Source organism: Clinocottus analis, unplaced genomic scaffold (assembly GCF_023055335.1).
Source record: "Clinocottus analis isolate CAN_PGR_092001 unplaced genomic scaffold, fCliAna1.0.p SCAF_10, whole genome shotgun sequence".
Taxonomy (NCBI): Eukaryota; Metazoa; Chordata; class Actinopteri; order Perciformes; family Cottidae; genus Clinocottus; species Clinocottus analis.
In genome coordinates, this window is record NW_027175821.1 from 16,564,039 (window position 1) to 16,576,412 (window position 12,374).

Sequence of the window (12,374 nt, forward strand, 5' to 3'; positions counted from 1 at the left end):
TTGTGCTGTATATGGAAGAGATTCTTGGCAGGATACATTGTGGAAACCTTTGCCTCACTCATAGAAATTGAGGAATGGAAACGTTGGCGTGCAAAAATAGACGCAAGTGAACCAGATCAATCGCGTGATTTACAAAAGCAAATCGGGCCCCCTTCATCTGAAACAGTAAGCACAGCATAACTGGAGCAAGCGTGTACAATTCAGAGAGAAGAGAAAAGGAAAAGGGAAAACATCTTCTGCCACAAGCAGTGAGAGGGAATTTCCCCTGCAGTTTTATCAATAATGAAATAAGAATCTCTCAAACTGAATTGTTTCTGATCCACGGTACAAACATTGCACTATTAATGCAAACTAACTGAATGCTTTGAATGAGCATGTGATGTTTTACATGCTCACAATAATGTAACAATTGGCTGTATTGCTTTTGAATCATCAGTCTGATTAACCTGTTTGCACGGCCGCATGAGGAAAGAACGCCTGCTGATCACTTCCTTTTCACAACGGAAGTATTATCAGCACAAGTACTAATCATCCGGAGATTATTCTACCAGACAATCAGCCTGGTGTAAACAGAACTTCATCCACTCGAGTAGCATAAGCCTGATGATATAGCTGTGCAGGATTATCCGCATGAGAAGAGCGTGATTGTGCATTTGCAAAATGCTCACGCCATTCATTAATGTACATTTCCTCTACCAAAACTAAAGGGAACATTTATTACCTGCTTTTGCACCAAAGACAGTCGCAAGCTGCTTTATCGTTATTGATCTTCACAGATGAGCCCAAGAAAAGAAATATTGTTATTGTTGTTTCACTCGATCTATAAACTGCTTGTTGCGCTCTGATTGAACAAGGAAACCCCCCCACCCACATGCTGACCATGCTTATCAAATATTGTGTGATTGGTTGGTTTTCACCGATTGATTGTACTGGAATGACTATAATCTTCACATCTCGACATTACGGGTGTGTGTGTGTATATATATATATATATATATATATATATATATATATATATATATATATATATATACATATACATATACATATATATACATAGGGCTTCTCCTCTAGGTGCAATAAAGGGAATGGACGTGGACATGAGGGCAGAGCGTACTGAAAAGCTCTCTCTTCATGGGCCGGCTTTCTCAGTGTACTGTCAGTCAATGTCATCGCAGAATGAACCACAGCTTACAACCTGATCATGAATCTGACCTGGTCCTATTATGTGGAACGTTGTGGAATCACATAACAATTCATCTATACTAAAGCATCAACTTGGATCAGCAGATCCATGAGTGCAGTAGAGGCATCCTGTAGAAATAAACACAAATCCCTGGACAACATTTCTGGATTTGACTCGCCTCCAAAGATAAACGGAGATAGTATTGCCTCGGAGGAAAAAGATCTGTATGGAAAAGTGAAACATCAAGAAAAATCATAACTAGGATATACAGTATAATATGTAATACAAGATAGAAAATCAGCAAAGAAAAGAACATGTGTCTGTATCTGTTTTATAAGAAAACTGTACAATCATTGGTAAGGAAGAGGAGTTTCTGCCACCTGCTAGTGTGTTTATGAATATTAAGATAGAGCTGCAGTGTTGATGTTCTCCAAACCTATGCTTGTCTGCCGACTGCAGACTTATTTCTCTCAGATTTTCTTTTTTTTTTCTTTTTTACAGATTCTTAAATCACGCGGCAAGGTAAATAAGAAGGTAGTCTTCAGAATAATAGAAAGGCTCAAATGAGTGTGAATGAAAGCTGCGACGTGAGGCTCAAAATTGTCGAATTATATTATTGCGGTTACTTTGCGCAGAGACCTTGAGGGAAACAAGTACAGTCTTAAAAGACTATTGTACAGAAAGTCTCATAGCTCAAATGTCATCCTTTCTGTTATTAAATTCATTTGAGTTACAGAAATAGTACTTTTACAAATGTGTTGCTCTCACCATTGCAGCTATACATCAGGTCAGGGGGTATTCAATGAATTCAATTTAAATGTTCAACAAGGTCCAGTTAGAGATATTTTCATGAAGCGAAGGTCGAGAACATCACAATAATGTTCTACTTGCAATATGATTCAGTCCCATAATCATTGAAGTAGCCTAGCAGTCCTATTAACCTCTGTATGTAGTCAACTACTGACAAATAACTGTCAAATAAAGAAAGCTCAATTGAATAATATCTCAACAATATCTATATTTTGAAATGTAACTGGATGGATCATAATAATGAATAATATAATAATAAATGCATGTTTATTTCTCATTTCAGTCACAATGAAGGATGGATTTAACTCGTTTAGCTCCTGTTGAGCTCTCCTCCACCACAAGGGCTATTTGAATGATCTCAAAAGTTGATGATAGAACACAAAAACAATTCAAACTTCCAGGATGTATGTCCTCTTTTAAATGTTGCATAGCATAGTAAAGACAATAGAATAATGCAGCAGTGCTTAAAGGTTCAAACAACATCAGTTGAGCTGTGTGATAATCCTGTATTGCTTGCCTACATCCTGCCCAACATGAACCGTCCTTGTCACAGACTACATGGCGAACAAATGACTTCAAAAAGCAAGAAAGGCGTGACTTAGAAATACGCCAGCTGGCAAGAGCAGGCTGCTATATACAGTTCTGTTTTAAAAAAAAAAACAGATACAAAATAATTTGAAAAAAATTGGTGATTTTACACTAATTTTCATTAGTGTATAATCACCAGAAACTAAGAATTGCTGTGTTGCTGTTGTGTTGTTAGCTATTAATGAGACGTTTATATCTACATAGCAAGCAGTTCCTCTTCACGGAGACCACCATGTTTTTACTCCATGACTTCAACCAGAACAGACAATCAGTCACGTTTTGTATTCTATCCTGGCTGGATGCCATCTCATCTTCATTTAAACAGATTTGCATGAACGTGTTAATCTCGACAGCCCTAATGAAAACGCATTCTCAATACTCGATAAAACAAATTAGAAACTGCCTTATGTACCTGCATTGTTTAGTAGTAAATTAGCAAATGCTGCAGAGATGCTGGACAACAGACTGAAATTGAAAGAAAATGAGATTTTGCTAGGCACCGGGGCCGTCGTCAGTGACCTTTTTAGTCGTGCGTTATCATTAGGCAGTGATCTTTGGAGTAATTGCATGAATATAAATATAATGACGCTCTCTGATAATAAAAGGTCATAAAGGTTACGACAGAATCTTCCCTATGAACAGGACAGCTGGACTTATTTTGGGGATCTGGTAAGAAACTGAAAAAAAATCTGCTACAAACTTTGCTGCTACTTTTTAGACGTTGGCTATTGCAGACAATATGTCTTAGACACAACACAATAGCCATACAATTACAGCACATGTAGTATTGACTATATTCGTATGGATCTGGAACATAGCTAATGACTATGAGGAGGATATACAGGGCTCGCGTCAGCTTTATGTTGAGGATAAATGTGATGAATAAATTGTAGCATTTTTATCCACTCCACTAGCAAAAATTGCAACCAATAAAAAGCTGAAGTCACCGCTTAAAAAACGCTTTTCTCCACCATCAACAAACTCCTCAAGCCCATGGACACTATCTCCACCTCTTTCACCACCAGCAAATGCAACTCATTCCTATCTTTCTTCAACGACAAAATCATTGCAATCAGAAGCTGCTGGCTGCTCCCTCCCACTCCACTACATCCCCCCCCAGTCTTCAACATGACCCTCCCTCACTTCAAAGCTACTCACTCTCACCCTTCAGTTCAATCACTGAAGAGGACCTCTTCTCTGTAGTCTCCAGCATGAAGACCGCCATCTGTGCCCTTGACTTCCTCCCCTCTCTTCCCCACCTGACCAAAGTCCTTGAGAGAGCTGTTGCATCTCAACTCAAGTCCCGCCTCAAACTCCACAACCTCTATGAACCCATCCAATCCGGCTTCCGTTCAAAACACAGCACTGAAACTGCTCTACTGAAAATAACAAATGACATACTTCTCCCTGCTGACTCTGGCTTCCTTCCTCACCATCCTCATCCTCCTAGATCTCAGCGCAGCCTTCGACACTATCAACCACTCCATCCTCCTCACACACCTCCAGCACTCCCTTGGTACAACTGGCACTTGCCCTCTTTTGGTTCACCTCATATCTCTCAGACCGACATCAATTCATTGCATAAATAACTGTAAATCCTCCACCTCCTCAGTAGCCCACGGTGTCCCCCAAGGTTCCACGCTTGGTCCCCTCCTCTTCGTCATTTACATCCTTCACGTTGGACAAATCATTCGTCGCCATGGTCTTGATTTCCACTGTTACGCTGACGACACCCAACTCTACTTCTCCTCCAAGACCATCACCCCTCTCACCTCCTGGCCCACTGATATAAAATCCTGGATGCAGCATAATTTCATTAAACTCAACTGCAATAAATCTGAAGTACTCATCATCAGCCCTTACTCCCTCACCTGCTCAGCCCAGAACATTAATCTCTGAGCATTACTGGCTGCATCATCACACCCTCCAGCCAGGTCCTCAGCCTCTGCATCATCCTCGACCCTCTCTTTCCCGGCCCACGCCAACCACATCACCAAAACTGCCTTCTTTCACCTCAAGAACATTGCACACGTCAAGCCCTCCTTGTCCTCTGCCACCACCAACATCTTCATCCATGCCCTCATAACATCTAGACTGGATCGTTGCAACAGCATCCTATACGGTTCTACAAACACAATTATCAACACACTTCAGTATGTTCTGAACTCTGCCGCTCGGCTGCTCACCTCCAGCTGCCACTATGACCACATCACCCTGGTCCTACGCAACCTCCACTGGCTCCCAGTCAAATACAGGATTGACTCGAAACTATTACTCACCGCCTACAACGCCATAAACAATCTGGCCCCTCCACAACTTTCAGACCTCCTTCCCCTTCACGCCCCAACCAGTCGCCTTAGGTCCGCCAATGTGAATACTCTGAAGACCATCAGGACAAAGGGCCGGACCTGGGGTGACTGGGCCGCCCTCCCCATCCACATTGGTCAGGCTCCCACCCTAGCGTCCTTTAAGCTAGCCCTCAAAACACACCTCTTCAAACTCGCCTCCCTTCACCTGCTAACCCCAGCTAATCCCTGCTCCCTACCCTTCACCTGCTAATCTCTTGGGATTGTTTGTTTTGTTTGCTCCATTGTCTTTCTTGTTTGTTTTTGTTTTGTTCTGTTTGTCTCTGTCCTGAGTAAAATGTCTTTGAGCATCTTAAAAAACGTCAAAAAGCATTGACGTCAATCAGAAAACATCAAAAAGCATTTATTGCTTTTGTTTAAAGTGAATCAATTGCCGGTCTTTAACATACATCTTCAAGGTAAGCAACAAACTGAACATGGACAAAATGAGTGGCTTGTCCCTAACAGGGACCCTTACTCCTGAACACATTGTTCATGTTGTTCTCTGATAAAATACAAATGTTTCTACTGATACCTCTTCAGAAAAAAAAAGATTTATAAACTATAAATGTATGTAGGTCAACTTGCTGTAGCTCCAGAGTGCCTGTTATATTGTTCAGATAACAATACTTTAAAATAAAGGCGTGCAATACATAAGTCTTTACTTCATTATTGAATTTGACGCATAATATGATTGATCGCAGAAAGATAATGCGATTAATCAGTTAAGTTTTTTCAACTATGCCAGCCCTAACTAACCACTACGGTTTCAGAGGTAGAAATAACTTTTGTCTTTATGTCGTCTGGAAGAACTTTTAAAGCAAATTAAATTCTTATTGCGATCTCTGCTTATACAATCTATTTACATTCATCTTCCTTTCATTGTCCATATAGGTTCTGTGAGAAAAATAAAAGAGCCACTATTAAACACACATATTAAAAGATTAACCGATACTAGTACAGCATCCAAAGGAGCCACACCACTAATGTGCATCCATCCAAAGCCAGTCCTTTTGAAGTGTTTCATTTTGGGTTGCAGAAATAATCAAACATTGAGAGCGGCGGTTCGCTTGAGCTAATGCAATACGCATGGCAATACAACCGTGTCGGGGCTAACTGTTATGGACATGTGTGGTAGCTCAGCTACAGCACAAAGTGAGAAGAAAACGAGCAACACAAAACACAAAAAGGAGCGCACATGAAAGCAAAGATATGCACAACAGATACAAAGGAGCGCATGTTTGCAATCGATGACTTGACAAGGTATTTTCAGGGAGTGTTTGTTGTTGTTGAGTTTTAACAAAACACTGCTGGGTCCTGTCTGGAAGCACACTTTCATAGGAGGTGAAAACCCAAGAAATCTCTAAATGCACCTCGACTGCTTTCACGAGGGTTTGTTCGAAGATAATAAAAGGCATCCCAGAGGATAGCGAACAATAAGAGCCTGCATGAGTGGAAGATGTCTGTCACTGAGGAGACTAATGTTGCCCTGAACAAAAGCTGCTGAAGAGCCAGTCAAGGAGGACTGGTGGCATAATGAATTGATTTATTGAAATACACGCTACTTTTGAAAGACACTGGGACGTACTGGACACAAAGAGCCAAAATACCAGGTGATGTTTGTAAATGGTTTATGTCCCCCTAGTCAAGGTTTTTTTGGGGATGGAAGTAGAAACCTGTATACAACTGAAATATATAAAACATAAAAACATCATCAAATTAAATGGAAATGAAAAACATACATGTTAAATGAAATCCAAATACTGATATGAAATAGAAAATAAAAAGCAATGAGGAGTAAAATAACTTTTATTGGCAGTGATGTTCACATAGTGTCCTCTCTATCCACATCTATGTATTTAGACAAGGTCAAGGCCCACGAACAAAGACGAATTTAAGAGCAACATGAACAGCTGAATGCTTCACTCATAAATAGAGCATCGCATTTAATAAGGATGGAAATAGGTATTTTTTAATTAAAGAGCAACTTTGTTTAATATGTGTCTGAGCATCTATTTGCATGCATATTCTCTGTCATTGTTTGTGCATGCTTAGAAAAGGATTTCCCCTTTATAATAGCACAAGCTATGTCGGCGCTGAGAGTGTAGAAGGAGGTTCAAGAGAAAAATAACAATGACGCTATTGTACACTCATGCCTTTTGTACTGCTCGTATGTTTAGGCTCTGTGTTGTTTTGCCTGCTGAATGCTTTTTAATTAAACTTCAATCTGCACAATAAGGGCATAGATTTACCAGAAATGCACTCACACATCTGCAGTTGGATGCAATAAAACAGACTGTGAAATAAGGAAAATAGGGAAAACTATATATGTTTTCTAGATTTGAGTCAAAAACAGTGTGAAAGACTTTGTGATGATTATATTTTTTTAAACAATTGCCTATTTGTTACTTTATCAAACCCTCCAAAAAAATCCAGCTTCTTATATTTAGTTACAATACTTTTCTACCACTTGGAGCAAAACATCTAGCGCTGCATCTTACATTTACCAAACTAGGTCTTAGTGGGGCTTTGCCATAACAAAAGTGGAGCAATGTGTCCCCAGGTCAGTATTTACATAGTCATGTGGTCAACGTCTCATTAAAACACATATGAAGCTTTTAAGACGGTAAAGGTCAAAGAGAAGATTTACTCACTCGAGTGAAGGAGGAGGACTTCAGGATGGGACGCTGGACACTTGAGTGATATTCTCAGTGATAGATGCAGTAGATGGCGGTAGAGTGAGGAACAATGAATGGACATGTCACAAAGCTGGTCTTTGTTTCAGGCAAAGCGACTCGCCCCCGATATATAACACTGTGGAAAACCCTGGAGAGTATTTATCAAGATTATAGTTTCACTGACTATGTTTTTGAAGCCAAAGTCCAATGAACTGTTTTCAATTGTTTTACAATAAGACCAAGAAATGCTCTAGGCATGACATTTTTTACAGGAACAAAAATGAAGTCACCGTTGGACTTGACACACGATAGAATGTGTGACTGATAAATTAGAAAACAAAACATATAATGTTGAAAGACTCTTCCAAAACACACAGTATCTGCTAAAAAAAAGTATCTGCAGATGAGCGATTCCTCAACTGCTGCAGCAAACTGAGTGAAGTAGATATACTTTCAGCAAGTGGATCAAGTCTCCAAACTCAACTACTGCTGCCGCTTCTGTGGCAGCTCGGGAGACAGTGAAGTGTCCGCTAGTAAAAACAGATCCATCCTCCGTTTGCGGTGATCTAAAAGTCCGGCGTAGTGACGCTCACTGTAAACGGAGCAAAAGATATGAGTTTTAAATTGGAAACCTTTACATACAACTTCATAGGCTGTCCCTACAAACCTACGCCCTTGATATTGTGCAAAATGATTTTTCTGTATTGGTGGGGACAATTGTGTCTTTTCCAAACTTTGGTTGCAACTAGTCCCAATGGACCCTTTGCAAACCTACCCCCCCGCTAAAATTCAAACATATTATAGCAATTGCTCTACAATATCTTGATATAGCAATACGTAGTTGTTTGCTACGAAATCAAAACCACCAGGTTACCTTCTGGAACATGTTTCGATTTCCTTTTCAGGCATGTTTTATAAAATTGGAGTAGTCATGCTTTCTTCTATCGTCTCTCTCTGTGATGCTGGTGTTTGCTGTATTGTCTGTTTCAAGCTTTCAAATAAATGAAATAAAAGAACGGCATAGCTCCGAGCTGCTGGTGTCATCTCCATCACCCAGCAAAGGCTTGAATGTGTTGAACTTTGCGTCTGTCGAAACGAATCAAAATCTGAAGGAGACATTGAACTGAATGGAAACAAATGTAAAAAGACACACTTACTATTGTAAACCTGGACCTGGAATACCAGTGAGCTACAGTGCTTTAAAGTGTTTCCCAAACAATAATGACCCCAAGACTTCACATCTCAGTTCTAGGGAATGAAAAAGGGAGGGCAAATCAAAATTTGTCCGCATGACTGCATCAATGACTGTAGCTATACAATATGGGCGTCGCCTTTGTGACGTCCCCGTGGGTTTCTGAAGAGCCTTTGTGAAGCTCAGTGGGCGGAACAGTCAAAAAGAGGCCAAATGGGTGAACCGTCGGTGCAGCACAAACATGTGTGAAGTATCTCATCATCTTTCTGCATATGTTGCCTCCTTCTCTTATTGATTATGTTTTTCTATCAACGGTGGTACCGTGGAAGCGAATATGCAAATGATACTCCTTCGGAGCCTTCAAGGCGCTGGCTGCAGTTGGGGGTTATTTCATGTCCGGAGAGAGTTAAATTCATGAAAGCTGAAGAGGACAGATCTTCATCCAACTGGAATCAAAGCACATCCTTTCAAGATTTTCCATCCATGTGTGTGATTTAGCTGCAGACAGGCCGTACATCTCTCTCCCGCTCTCCCCGTCCGCTCCCTCATCGTCTCCGTCCGTGTCCGCTCCAGAGGAGAAAACCTTGAAGATTGTTTCACCCCTGGGAGCTCTGAGCTGAATCTTCCTCTTTGTTCAGGATCAACTTCAAGGACTCAAATTTGTGGTGAGAAATGTGCCGGATAAACAGTCGCTTCGGCCGGCCCCCGAAGGCTGAGGCAGGCGGCTGGTTGAAAAAGTGGGGATGGTGTTACGGTAAAAGTATTAGCATCGTGAGATCATATCAAGTGTGTGTAATATGGTAATGAGCATGGTGGGACGAGCACATTGACCAGAGGCGGGACAATACGAGGGAGCCTGGAGAGTCGAAGACTGATGCTAACACGCTGCGTAAGTCCACAGCTACATCTGAGCAGGTCAAAGAAGTAGTGGAACAGTATTCATCCTCCTGCTCGAGGAATCATCACACTTCTAGCAACACTGTCTCGCGGGGAAGTCGAGGATATCGAGGGTATCAAGTCGTTTCTTGAAGCTTCTCTACTTTCATGTACGTCACTGCTTCTTTTGAGCGAAAATGTGCAGAAACGTCAGATAAAACCTGTAGTTCTCTTCTCGTTCAGCGACTCTCACCCGTCTTTTTGTTTGCCTATTTGCAGCTTTTGCTCACAGTTGTGTCTCATTTATCTCCCCAAACTCATGTCAAGGTCTGTTTCTTTGTGTCTTCTCAAAATATATGTTTTCTCTCTCTCTTTTAGCTGTGTGTTGTCTGTTCATTTGTTGCCTGTTGAGAAAACATAAAGCAGAAATATGACACATAAACATTTGAAGTATATTGGTAGGAAGAATGTTTTTCAGCTTTCCGTTGCCTTTCCTTTTCCCTGAGTTGAATCTCTGAGAAAACATTGGGTGTAAAACTGAAGTATTATAATTGAACGAAACTCGGTCAATTATTCATTTGAAAATGTGTGTTGTAATTGTTGTTGCTGTTGTCACTAGCGAGTGGCAATATGTAAACTCAAACATAGAGACATTGAAACAGTGTTTATTTATGATGATCAACAAATAATTTAGAAGCCTAATTTGGGTATTCAATATTGCTCAACTTTAAATAAACGAGCGGGAGCGCTCTGTGCAGGAAGCGAGCCGGGGCTTCGGGGCTCTGCAGACTGAATCAAGCTCATCATCTGCCTGCTGGGCTTTTAAAGCCTGCGGTTCATCCACTATACAGTATGTACATTGTCTTGTACATTACAGGCTGAATACAATTTATTTCATCATGTCCTTCACCAGAACTCAGAGGAATGATTGAAGATTGTCAAAGCCAGACCTCGTTTAAATGTGTGCAAAAGGTCATCTTCTGTTCCTCACGTTGAAGAGAAAATTGCATTTTCTGTCTCAGAGCTCTTTGATGGACAGTACAGAAGACAAGTACAGATGCAATGCTTTTCACTGAGGCTGCTGAACAAAACACTTGTTCAAACACATTTCATCCATCCTCCGAACCACTTATCCAGTTTAGGGGCGCGGGAGTTGATCCCAGCTGACATTGGGCGAAGGCAGGGTTCACCCTGGACAAGTCGCCAGTGGAACAAATAGAGACAGACAGCCATTCACACTCACATGCAAAGGAAATTTAGAGTCCAATTACCCTGCGCTGCATGTCTTTGGTCTGTGGGAGGAAGCCAGAAAACCTGGAGGGAACCCCCACTGACACGGGGAGAACGTTCAAACTCCACACAGACGGCTCACCCAGACCGGGATCTGAACCCCAGACCGGGATCTGAACCCCAGACCGGGATCTGAACCCCAGACCGGGATCTGAACCCCAGACCCTCTTGCTGTGAGGCAGTGCTAGCCCACATCGTGCAGCCCTAATGATTGTATAGATGTTAACCACAAATGTTAAATCAAACTAAAAATATAGTTATTTTTGAGTTTGTGTGTTGGTTGTGGTTGTTGATGGGGAAAAAATTGAGACTTTTCCAGTTAAAAAAGTTACAGATCCAGCAGGATTTCTAGGGAATGCAGTAAGTCAACATTCATACTTTCTGCCTTTTATAGCCACAGACATGAAATCTCCCAGATGAGCTTTAAAGCTAAAATGCATTGGTTCGTTTCAATTGAAATAACCAAATTAAATATACTGTGACACCATGGCAACAAGGATGGTGGCAAGATGTGAGAAACAAAAGAACATGTCACTGCTTATAGTCATACAAAGCAGCATTAAAGTGAAGATCCTCACATTCACTATCTGCTCCTTTTCGTTTGCGACACACTTTTTCATCATCAAAAGCGAAAGGACAAGAACCAAATGAATACTGTGGCGGGAGCACAGTGTCACGACAAATGCACGACACGCCCCCTTGACCTGTTAACAATCCACCACTTGTCGGCACCCGCAGAAACAATGCCAATGGAAAGTTCATTTGGATCATTTTCAAACGCACCAACCTGGCGATGCGGTGGGCGGATGGAAATAAACGTTCAACGCACGAGACCATCGTGCTAACTGAGTGGTGTTGTTGACTTGACCCAATTTTGTTTTTTAGCCTGAACCCAACGTTCCTTCTGTTGCCTAGACATTGTTGCTGAAAGCATTTCAGTTCTGCCGTTGTCCAACTATCCATGGAAATTAGAGTACCGTTGCGTGTAGTTTCAGCGAGGGTCATCTTGGTAAGTGGGAAGACTGCTACCACAATTTCCGGAAGCCAAAGATGATGTAACATAATTACTAGTTTTATTCAACCAAAATGTGTCTTGATAAATGCTTACACACTTACCATCCATTAAAGCATTCTGCTGATGTTCTCTTTCAAAACAGGAAACTCAGCATTGCAATATTTTTTCTAGCGGCATTTATCTTTTAGTAAATAGGTGCTTATTTAAGCAATAAGGTTCAAGAGGCAGTACTGTATCTAGAATAGTGTACTGTTCAAGGGTGTTGTTAGGCCCGACGCGCACCTTGAACAGTACATTATTGTAGATACAGTACTTACTCGAGTACCTTATTGCTTTTATAATACGGTTACCAGCGACATTATAACCAGTATTAGTAAGCTGCCTTTCAACCCAA